The sequence below is a fragment of the Oncorhynchus keta genome, chromosome 17, assembly GCF_023373465.1.
Source record: "Oncorhynchus keta strain PuntledgeMale-10-30-2019 chromosome 17, Oket_V2, whole genome shotgun sequence".
Lineage (NCBI taxonomy): Eukaryota > Metazoa > Chordata > Actinopteri > Salmoniformes > Salmonidae > Oncorhynchus > Oncorhynchus keta.
Genome location: NC_068437.1, coordinates 6,267,041 through 6,277,073, shown reverse-complemented (window position 1 = coordinate 6,277,073; position 10,033 = coordinate 6,267,041). Strand labels below are relative to the sequence as shown.

Sequence of the window (10,033 nt, the reverse complement as noted above, 5' to 3'; positions counted from 1 at the left end):
TCATCTTTTGTAATTATCTGCCAAGCCATTACACTTATAACTGGCTATACTTATTTCACCAATTACCATAATGAGACACAAGTTTCAATTATATTTCTCATAATACTGTATATGTTTGTAAACATACCATTAAAAAGTAACATGACGATTGAGTGTCTGCATAGCTGTACCATGAGATTTGCATTGCTACTAAGTAAACCACCAATTGGTCCCCACTATTCCACCTTCTAAAAACCCTCCACATTTTCCCAGTCATGTGAAAACCATAGATTAGGGCATAATTCATTTATTTCAATTGACTGATTTCTTTAAATGATCTGTAACTCAGTCAAATCTTAGAAATGGTTGCATGTTGCATTTATTTGTTTGTTTATACTGTATATTGTTGCTTATCCAATTTGAAGTGAATCACTCATTTGTTAGATGCAAGAGGGATCTAAATGTCTAAATGGTTTCTGTTGCCTGAGTCTCTTTGTTTTCCCTGCATTTCACTGACTCATAGCCGCATCTGTGTTTTAGATGGAAATATGGCAAAAGAATTTCATTAGTTGCACCCTCATATTTCTCTCCCTCCCTCCCTTCGGTCCTCTCCTCTCCATCCCTCCTCACCATCTCTCCCCACACTGCAGCGCCTCTTTCTACCTTGCTCTGTTCCAGCCCCCCCCCTCCCTCTCCATCTCCCGCTCCATCTCTTTTGCTCTCCCTCTATCTTCCTCTCTCGCCCTCTATCTTCCAGCCTCTCTGAATGTGACTGTAGGTACACCCTGTGTATGTGAGTGTGTGTGTTCGTGTGGGTTGTTGTGTGAATTGCATGTGCCTGTGTATACAATGGAGGCACCTTTATAAAGTGCTCCAGATTCGGATATCTGAAACCTCCCAGCTTCCTCTGCTTCTCTCAGCCATCTCCTTCTGCATATTTCCCACGTTTTTAAGAATCTGATTTTTTCCCGTCGGCATTTCCTTCGATGGCATCCTCAATCCTTTCCCCGGCATCTTGGATTTAATAAGTGGCCCTGTGGAATGAACCAGGCAATTTTGGCATTCTCTTCACAGTTCTGGTAAGAGCTTACTTTTCATAACATATTGACAGATGCAAGCAGAGCATATCATGGGATGCAGGGCTGATCAATGTACCGGAACAATATCTCTATTTAGGACAGGGAGAGAGAGGAAGATGGAGAAGGAGAAAAAGAGGTAGGGCTAAAGAGGGGGAGAGGACTAGGGAAAATCTGTGTTGCTACAGTGGTGTGATTCATTCTGTTAGGGCTGGGTAAAAAAATGCTACCCCGAGAGTTGCTATCTGATATCGATCTTGTGTTATTTTCAGCCCCAGTCCCTCCGAGACAACTTTACATGCTCTGCCTGTCAAGGACAGCATTAGTTGTGCGATAAGTAGCAGGTAGCTGTTTTGCAATGTTGTTAAATGAAATCTCATTAAGGTAACATCAGTGGTTGCTGTAAAAATATTATGTTTATAGTGTGTTTATGCGTATGTGTGCATATGTGTTTGCACAAGCATATTTCGACGCGTGCATGTGTTTGCGTGTTTGCTTTCTCTCTCAAGGTGTGGTAGTGATATTTATTGCCTGGACATTTGGCTTGTAACAAAGTTATCCTCCTTCCTATGGACTCTCCTGCTGAGGTGGCAGATATACCAGCTGTCGTCTATCTTTGATTTGTCTGCTCTCCAGACGGTGATGCTTGACAGGTGCTTTGACCTCACAAAAGATTAGCATGGCCAGCATCTTGGGCCACCATAGGCTATAGGCTATTGTCTGTCTGTGTTAGAATACCACAACAGATACTGTAGTAATTATGCATTTATTAATGGTATTATGTCGTTTATTGAAAATCTGATTCAAAATATATACCTATTGAGCCACTGATTCTGCAGATGACTCACAATGAACTGTAGTTTGTAGGTTAATGGTATTAGGAAATTGAATATTTCTTGCCAGGGAATACATTCTGTTCAGCTGGAGAATGAGATCGAAGGTATAAAACGGCAAATGTTACTGCTGCTGTTGTTGAAAATAGAGTGACAACATGCGGCTTGAATGGCTTTTAGGCAGACCTACATCTTTGGAGACGTATATCTTGTTGGGGGTCGCCTTACAGTACGCATATATCCCTGCGGTCAAAAGAAAACATGTTAGAGATTGATAGAGGAGGCCTTGCATATAGTGAACATCTGACTGGTTTTCCTGTAAAGAACATCAATATTTATCACATTTCCCATTCCAGGGAAGAAACCACAATAACACACTGTAGGCTGGAAAAACAATAAAAGATCAATCATATTACCTTGCCCTGGGCAGAGTTAGTTTCCATCCCTATTTAATTTCATTTTTTTATCTGCACTCAGGCGGGGTTGGTTGGGTTGCATATTGAAAGTACCAATGGCCACATGTTATGTATTTTCTCTTCAGACATACGACTGACAACGACTGACTCTATTCTTAGTAAAAAGCAGAATGTCATTCACATCCTTAACCTCTTCGAGCTACCCCCTACTTTTTTCAATTTCCGCCTGAAGACATACCCAAATCTAACTGACTGTAGCTCATGCACAGAACCAAGGATAATCATATTCTTGGTACCATCTGAAAGAAAAGACTCTGAAGTTTGTGTAAATCTGAATTGAATGTAGGAGAATATAACACAATAGATCTGGATTAGATAATACAAAACCATACGTGTTTTATTTTTATTGTTGTATAATCATCTTTAAAATGAACAAGATAAAACAAACATTCGGATAGGATGATGGGGATAATTTCAGTGAAAAACATAAGAGGGCAACAGTACCTGTGCATAGTTTCAGAATGATAACTTCCAAAATGAGTGTGCTACATGACATTTATCATGAAGTCACCCTGGTGTCCCACACAAGTAGCCCAAATGTACCCAAGTGGCCAAATTGGTGAAGGTATACATTTTGAAACAAATAACTATATATAAAATGGTATTCTACCCCCCCCCCAAAAAAAAAAAAAAAAATACGAAGAAAAAAATATATCCATTTACAAAATAACATGGGTTTACACACTTTCAATATTTGGAAGACCTTCAGTCCTCTATCAAATCAAATGTATTTATATAGCCCTTCGTACATCAGCTAATATCTCAAAGTGCTGTACTGAAACGCAGCCTAAAACCCCAAACAGCAAGCAATGCAGGTGTAGAAGCACGGTGCCTAGGAAAGACTCCCTAGGGAAGCCAAAACCTAGGAAGAAACCTAGAGAGGAACCCGGCTATGAGGGATGGCCAGTCCTCTTCTGGCTGTGCCGGGTGGAGATTATAACAGAACATGGCCGAGATTTTCAAACGTTCATAGATGACCAGCAGGGTCAAATAATAATGATCACAGTAGTTGTAGAGGATGCAACAGGACAGCACCTCAAGAGTAAATATGAAAACTTTAGGGTTCCATAGCCGCAGGCGGAAAAGTTGAAACTTGAACAGCAGCAAGGCCAGGTGGACTGGGGACAGCAACGAGTCATCATGCCATGTAGTCCTGATATATGGTCCTAGGGTTCAAGTCCTCCGAGAGAGAGAAAGAGAGAATTAGAGAGAGCTTAAATTCACTTAAATTCACACAGGACACCGGATAAGACAGAAGAAGTACTCCAGATACAACCAACTGACCCTAGCCCCACGACACATTAACTACTGCTGCATAAATACTGGAGGCTGAGACAGGAGGGGTCAGGAGACACTGTGGTCCCATCCGATGAGACCCCCGGACAGGGCCAAACAGGAAGGATATAACCCCACCCACTTTGCCAAAGCTCTACACAATATTGTGCTGCTGATGCCAGGTGCCATAGCAGTCTCTTTCTGCTGTAAAGTGAGTATCAACAGGTGTAATAAACAGATATATAATATATATATATATATATAGAGTAAAGGGAACATAAGGTTGAATATATTATTATAGACCTGCCAGATTTACTGTCTCTTTTATATTATGACAGACCAGCTTGATCTACTGTCTTTATTATATTTCAACAGACCAGCTGTATCTACTGTCTCCATTTCACTTTGGCCATTGGTGTGGGCCTGCCCTCCCCTCAACAGCCTCAAATAGGCTATTTCATGTGGGTTGGGGTGGGTCGGCAGACACACGCATCTCACATTTCATTGCATTATATTTTTATGTATTGCTTCTAAAATAAAATAAAATCACAAATAATATTTTATATTATTAATTTCAAACAAGGGCATCAGCATGAGAAGAACTTACCAGTCCAAAACAGGCCAATGCATGGTATAGCACCAATATGGTCTCATTAGAATATGTAAAAATAATGACATTTAACCAGCTTAGTTACTGTATGTTACCAATTAAGTACAATGGTAGTTACAGTATATGTGACCTATGCTGACATAGGCAACATCCCTGCCTTATAACTCCAACAAATTATTTAGTAGTGATTGATATTCCCAAGTTGTACCTTGAGCTTTCACACCCACATTATGGGCATAGGTATTTCACCTGTGTGATTACAGTTGTACTTTTAAAAATAATTATAAAATAAGTTGAAATTTTAAAATACTTTGTCTCCACACCTTGTTATAGGATATTGAACATTGCAGAACCACTTTTATTTAGTAAACGTACGTTTACAATTTGAATTTAAAAACATAAAGACAAATGGCATGTACAAAATTGTGACTCGTTTCAGATAACGAGGCGTATGTCACGCATGTCACTACTTCACAGGAAAGGCATTAAAACGTAAATTTTAAAAATAAAATCTGAATGTGTTTTCTTTGGCCAGAAATGCTTTCTGGAACATGTGAACTTTCATGTGCCTTAATAACAAACTTATGTGCCATCTGTAAATAGGAATACAATTGTCAAATTACAAGGCTAGCTGGTTTAGCCATACAGCACGCTTCTGTCTATAACATGAGCTGTTCAATTTGTGTAGGTAATCCTCTCTAACGTAGCTTTTTTTTAAATGGCACGTAATATATCTGCAAAAGTGTTGTTCTCCACTTTCTGGAGGACCGAGTTTTGAAATCAGTGGAATGCCTCGTATGAGTATGATAGCTAAGGAGATGGCAAAAATTCAGGCTTTTGATTGCAAATATGCAGAGGGAGTCAAAAAGAGAACACAGAAGGCTGTTGTATAAAACACCCACCTCCAGATTACATCTTCAATCTAAGGGCAACCATGGAATCCGTGACAGAGGGACATGCATTCATCCATGTATACGGGTAAGAGAGTCTAGCTAGTTATATTTTCAGATATTATACAATTCAAATTTGGTCAGAAAATCGTTTTCATAGCAAGTTAAAGCATACTGACAGCTAGCTAGCTAATGTTAGCTGGCTGGCTCGCTAGCTAATGTTATGTATATGATCTGTGTAGTAATATTATTCATATCTCAGAGCCATTTGCATTGCTAGTTATGGCCTAATGTTAGCAAGCTACTTAAAACCTCTTGATGCAGAAAACACTCTAAAGTTTCCAAAACTGTAAAAATATTGTCTGTGAGTATAACAGAACTGATATTGCAGGCGAAATCCTGAGAAAAATCCAATCAGGAAGTGACCCTTATTTTGAAACCCCTGTCTTTCTCTGCATCCCTATTGCCCATTGAAAGGGATATCAACCAGATTCCTTTTTCTACGTCTTCCCTAAGGTGTCTAAAGCCTTTCGACGTAGTTTCACGCCTTTATGTTGAAGAATGAGCGTAAACGAACACATTGCGTAAGTGGCCAGCTGATGGCTCTCAGAGTGATTCTTGCGTAAAAGAGAGAAGTAACCATTTTTCCTCCCGGTCCTACTGAAAAGCCAACTGTCCCGGTTGATGTATTATCGAATAGATATATGAAAAAAACCTTGAGGATTGATTATAAAAAAAGGTTTGCCATGTTTCTGTCGATATTATGGATATATTTTTTTTAATAATGATCTTGTTGTGAGTTTATTTTCCTGTAATAATGAAGGCTAAAAATGAGCAAAAGCGAAGACATTGTCAGCCACATGATATAGTTATTATTTGAATTGACTAGCCAGCTAACTTAACATTACCAAGCTAGCTAACAAGCTAGAAACTAACCAAAACATTGTTTGGAAAGTTTATTTTAGTTGTCATGATGTCATCCAGCCTGTAGTTTTTGTGTTTATACTTTTTCATAACGACAACGACACGTTTGATGTTGGACGACAATAGAATGTTCATGATGTCACTGCGACAACTGTCGATAGAAGTAGTATAAACCAGGCTTTAATCATGAAATCTTTGGTTGTTTAGTACATGGCCTCACATGTGAATCATTCAAGAGATGGGTCGGGCTAAGTCTTAAGAGGGTGTGAACGATGTTGACTGGGTGTAAAGAATAGCTCTCCAGTAGGTTTACCAAAACATTCATTGGCCATTTTCTCAAAAGTGAGGTTACAGTTTATCAAACTTTCAAAGCATACACCACAACTGTACTGTATGGTACATCCTTTTGTAGCTCCGAGTCTATACTTTTATCAAATGTAAAAAACACAATTTCAAATATATATTTTTTGCTCTGTAAGACTGATTCGATCCAGTCGGTCACAATTATTGGCACCCCAGAATTAGTACTTGGATGCACAGCCTTTGGCCAAGATAACCGCGGACAAACAGTTTGTCAATTTCAATTTATTTGAGAACAAGTATGGAATTATTTATTTGGCCGTCCGATTTGTTTGTACACAGGTCACTTCTTTTTTCTCCAAAGGAAAGTGATCACAAGGCAGTAGACGGCTTCTGTGGAGCACTCTTTTTCCTCCTTGACCATTCTCTCATTTCACGTCATGTGTTATTAGTTTAAGCACACTATGTTTGTCTATTGTTGTTTCTTAGATGAAGATCAGATCAAATTTGATTACCTTATTTATGCAGAAATCCAGGTATTTCCAAAGGGTTCACATACTTTTTCTTGCCAATGTTAGTCTTCTGCACTATTGTAGGGTAGCTCAGGGTGATATAGATGTTCAGAGATGGGATACAACCAATGTTGTCATCATGTGCGAAGCCCTCACATTCTTCATGCAACGTCTCTCTCACTTTCTCTCCCTGTTCCTCTGTCAGGGGTTCACATTGACTGGAGGATCCCACTTTGGTCCGTTGTTTTTCACTTTGATGCTGTTCTCTTTCTCTTTGCTGTGCTGACTCACTGGGGCTAGGTTGACTGTAGAACACTTGCAGAACACTGGCTTGGGAGTCTTGGGAGTCAGCGGCCGCAGGATACAAAGCTTTCACTGTCTGTAGGTGGCCTAGGATGATGCGCTGGTTGAGTACGATGGGGTGGTTGGTGGTGTTCGCGATGGTAATAGTGACAAAGACTTTCTTCCCATAGGCTGTCTTAATCAGCCCCCCAGTCTCTTCCAAGCCATGGGGGAGAGGGTATAGTTCACTGGGTGTGAATAATATCTCTTGACCTTTGAACTTGGCTCCTAAATGTGTAGTTACACAGACTTTGTTGGCAGACAGGAAGATCCTCCTACGGCTTGTTCTCACCAGTCCCACATCTTCACGTTCCTCAGGAGTGCGGATGAGCTTCAACAACATCTTGGATGTCCTGGCTGTAAGAGAGAATGCAGCACTCACTGTTTGGATGGTGTCTGGGTCTGTGTTGTGACCGGTGCTGCGTGCCTTCACCACCTCCTCAATAATGTTAAATCTGACGATGGGGTTGTCTGACACAAGGATGGGAGTGTTGATGGCTTTGAAGGACAGTTTGAACTATACCTCAATCCAGCCAGTGAAGGTGATTTCATTCTGATTGGCTGCCAGTTCCGTCAGTATTCCGGGCCCCAACACCTCTTCCGTGGCTCTTACGGTGGTGTGTGGGAGGCATTTCTTCCTCCAGGCATCGTTGATGATGCTGGCTTGAGCTCCAGTGTCCCACAGACCCTCTACTGTGATGTCATCAAGCATGCAGCTGACTAAACATTGCTTTCCAATCAGATTGATGAGCTGTGTTGTGCAGTGGCCTCACATAGTTCTAATCAAAATATATTGGTCTCATACACATGGTTAGCAGATGTTATTGCGAGTGTAGCGAAATGCTTGTGTTCACATATAGACTGGGGATGGGAGCAGTTGTGGATTTAGTGGTGAGTGGTGTGTTTAGTTTACCTGGTTGCTCTTGTAGTTGCTGTTTTTTGTGCTGGTGCTCCTATTATCTTGTGGTTGGAGAGTCTGGCTCTAGGTGGGACACGGGGTTGGAGCTACTGTTGATCCCGTTTCAGCAGCCCATTCCCATTTCCCGTCATCTGCCTTGGCTTCCTGCAACCACTTGACATGTGGCCTGTCTCACTGCAGCAGAAACAGTGGTAGCACTGCTCACTTGTGTGTGCCTCTTGACACTCCACACAGCCCCGTGGTCTATGGCTTGTCTGTGCTGTAGGTCTTCCCCTGTGGGCTGAATAAGAGGTGTATCTCTCCCTGGTGATGGCTGAGTAGTGTACCTTAGTCCCTGTGATGGCTGAGTGGTGGCCTCCATCGCTGGAGGAACAGGAACACCTTCCTCATCTTCCAGACGTCAGACCTCATCCCCCAGACGTCGGACCTCAGGTCTTCTATGAGCTGGTGGATTTCGGATGTGATCTGTGGACCCTGGGATTAACCTCTCTTTGACTTCGGTAGTGGCTCACTTGTCCTCGGCATCACTGGTCTGTATCCCTTCCCCTCTGCGGGACCTTGGGGTTGGCTGCTAATGTCAGTCTGGAGTTCAAACGCGTGGACCCATCCCTGTGGCAGATTTCATCCTCTTCTTCGTCAGAAACAGTGATGTCATTCACCTGGAACTTTATGACATAACTTAGCAGTCCGGTTTCGATGAACGGCGAACTTTCGCTGGATCAGGTCGTGGCGGTTGTCCTCATCATGCCTGTCTGTGGACTCCCACAGTAGCTTCTCCTTCAGCTCAATGGCTCAGAAGAAGTTCTTGGCTTACTCTCGGGGCTCCTGTGACACATTCATTAGTTTGTGATATAGGTCAGATGGTCTTCTTTATAATGCCCCTTTAGGATGGTTTTAGTATAGACAGCGTCAACCCACTTTTTATTTCCAGCATGTCACGGAGCTGAAGTCCAGGGCTCACTGCTCTTGTCACGGCCTCAATTACCTCAGTCTCGGAGTGTCCCTTTCCGGAGCCGAGCCTGGCCTCAATCTGATGGAGGAGATTGGTGTATGTCAGCCTGTCTCGCTGTCCCCCTTCTCCTATCTGTCCTTTATTTTGAACTCAGATTATGACGTGCTGTGACCTGAGGTGCTGGGGTAGGATGTGGTGTGGTCTGTACCTCTGTTCCATGCCTGAAGGGTGTGGCCGTCTCACGGAGGCGTCTGATCTCTTCCTCCAATGCTCTGAGCTTTTCCTCCTTTTCCTCTCTGTTATAGGACAGGCTGTGTCTCGAGGTCAGCAATGCGGCTGTGATCAGGAACTATCGGTTTTGTTTCTCTACTCCTCTGATTTCTTGCATGAATGAGAGGACGTGTCTCAGGTACTCACATGTCCTGTCCTCCTTCTCCTTGTCCTCAATGTCATTTATTGTCATTTCAATCACCCGGATAAGACTGTGTCTGGTTTTATTTGAATAACCCCCCTTGGTTTCCATGTGTTTGATGCCATTCCATTTGCTCCATTCCAGACATGATTATTAGCCATCCTCCCCTCGGCAGTGGCACTTCATCATGCATCATGTTGTTCTGATGCTTTCTCTAATGTTGATCCTAGGCACCAACATAAATAGATTTATTTTTATTTATTTTGAAGATCTTGGCCTATTTTCTTCAACTCCACCACACTATACATTATGTGTAACATTTTGGCGAGCTAGATTCTACAAGCAAAGAAAGGTAGAACCATCTCATAAGAGAGTATTTCCCAACCTTGGTCCTCGAGTACCCCCAACAGTACACAGTTCTGTTGTAGCCCTTGACGACCACGCCTCATTCAACTCATTGTAAGCTTGATGATTAGTTGACAAGTTGAATCAAGTGTGCTTATTCAGGGTTACAATAAAAATGGGTACTGTTG

At 41.9% G+C, this 10,033-nt stretch overlaps 1 protein-coding gene across 1 annotated transcript in view; it reads left to right on the top strand.

Moving 5' to 3' along the window:
• Positions 1–717: 717 nt before the first annotated feature.
• Positions 718–10,033, top strand: part of lingo1a (leucine rich repeat and Ig domain containing 1a) — a 254,932-nt gene continuing 245,616 nt past the window's right edge. Inside the window, exon 1 of the mRNA XM_035790468.2 lies at positions 718–1,058. The gene's annotated coding sequence lies outside the window, so the exon portion shown is untranslated. The remainder of the gene's footprint in view (positions 1,059–10,033) is intronic.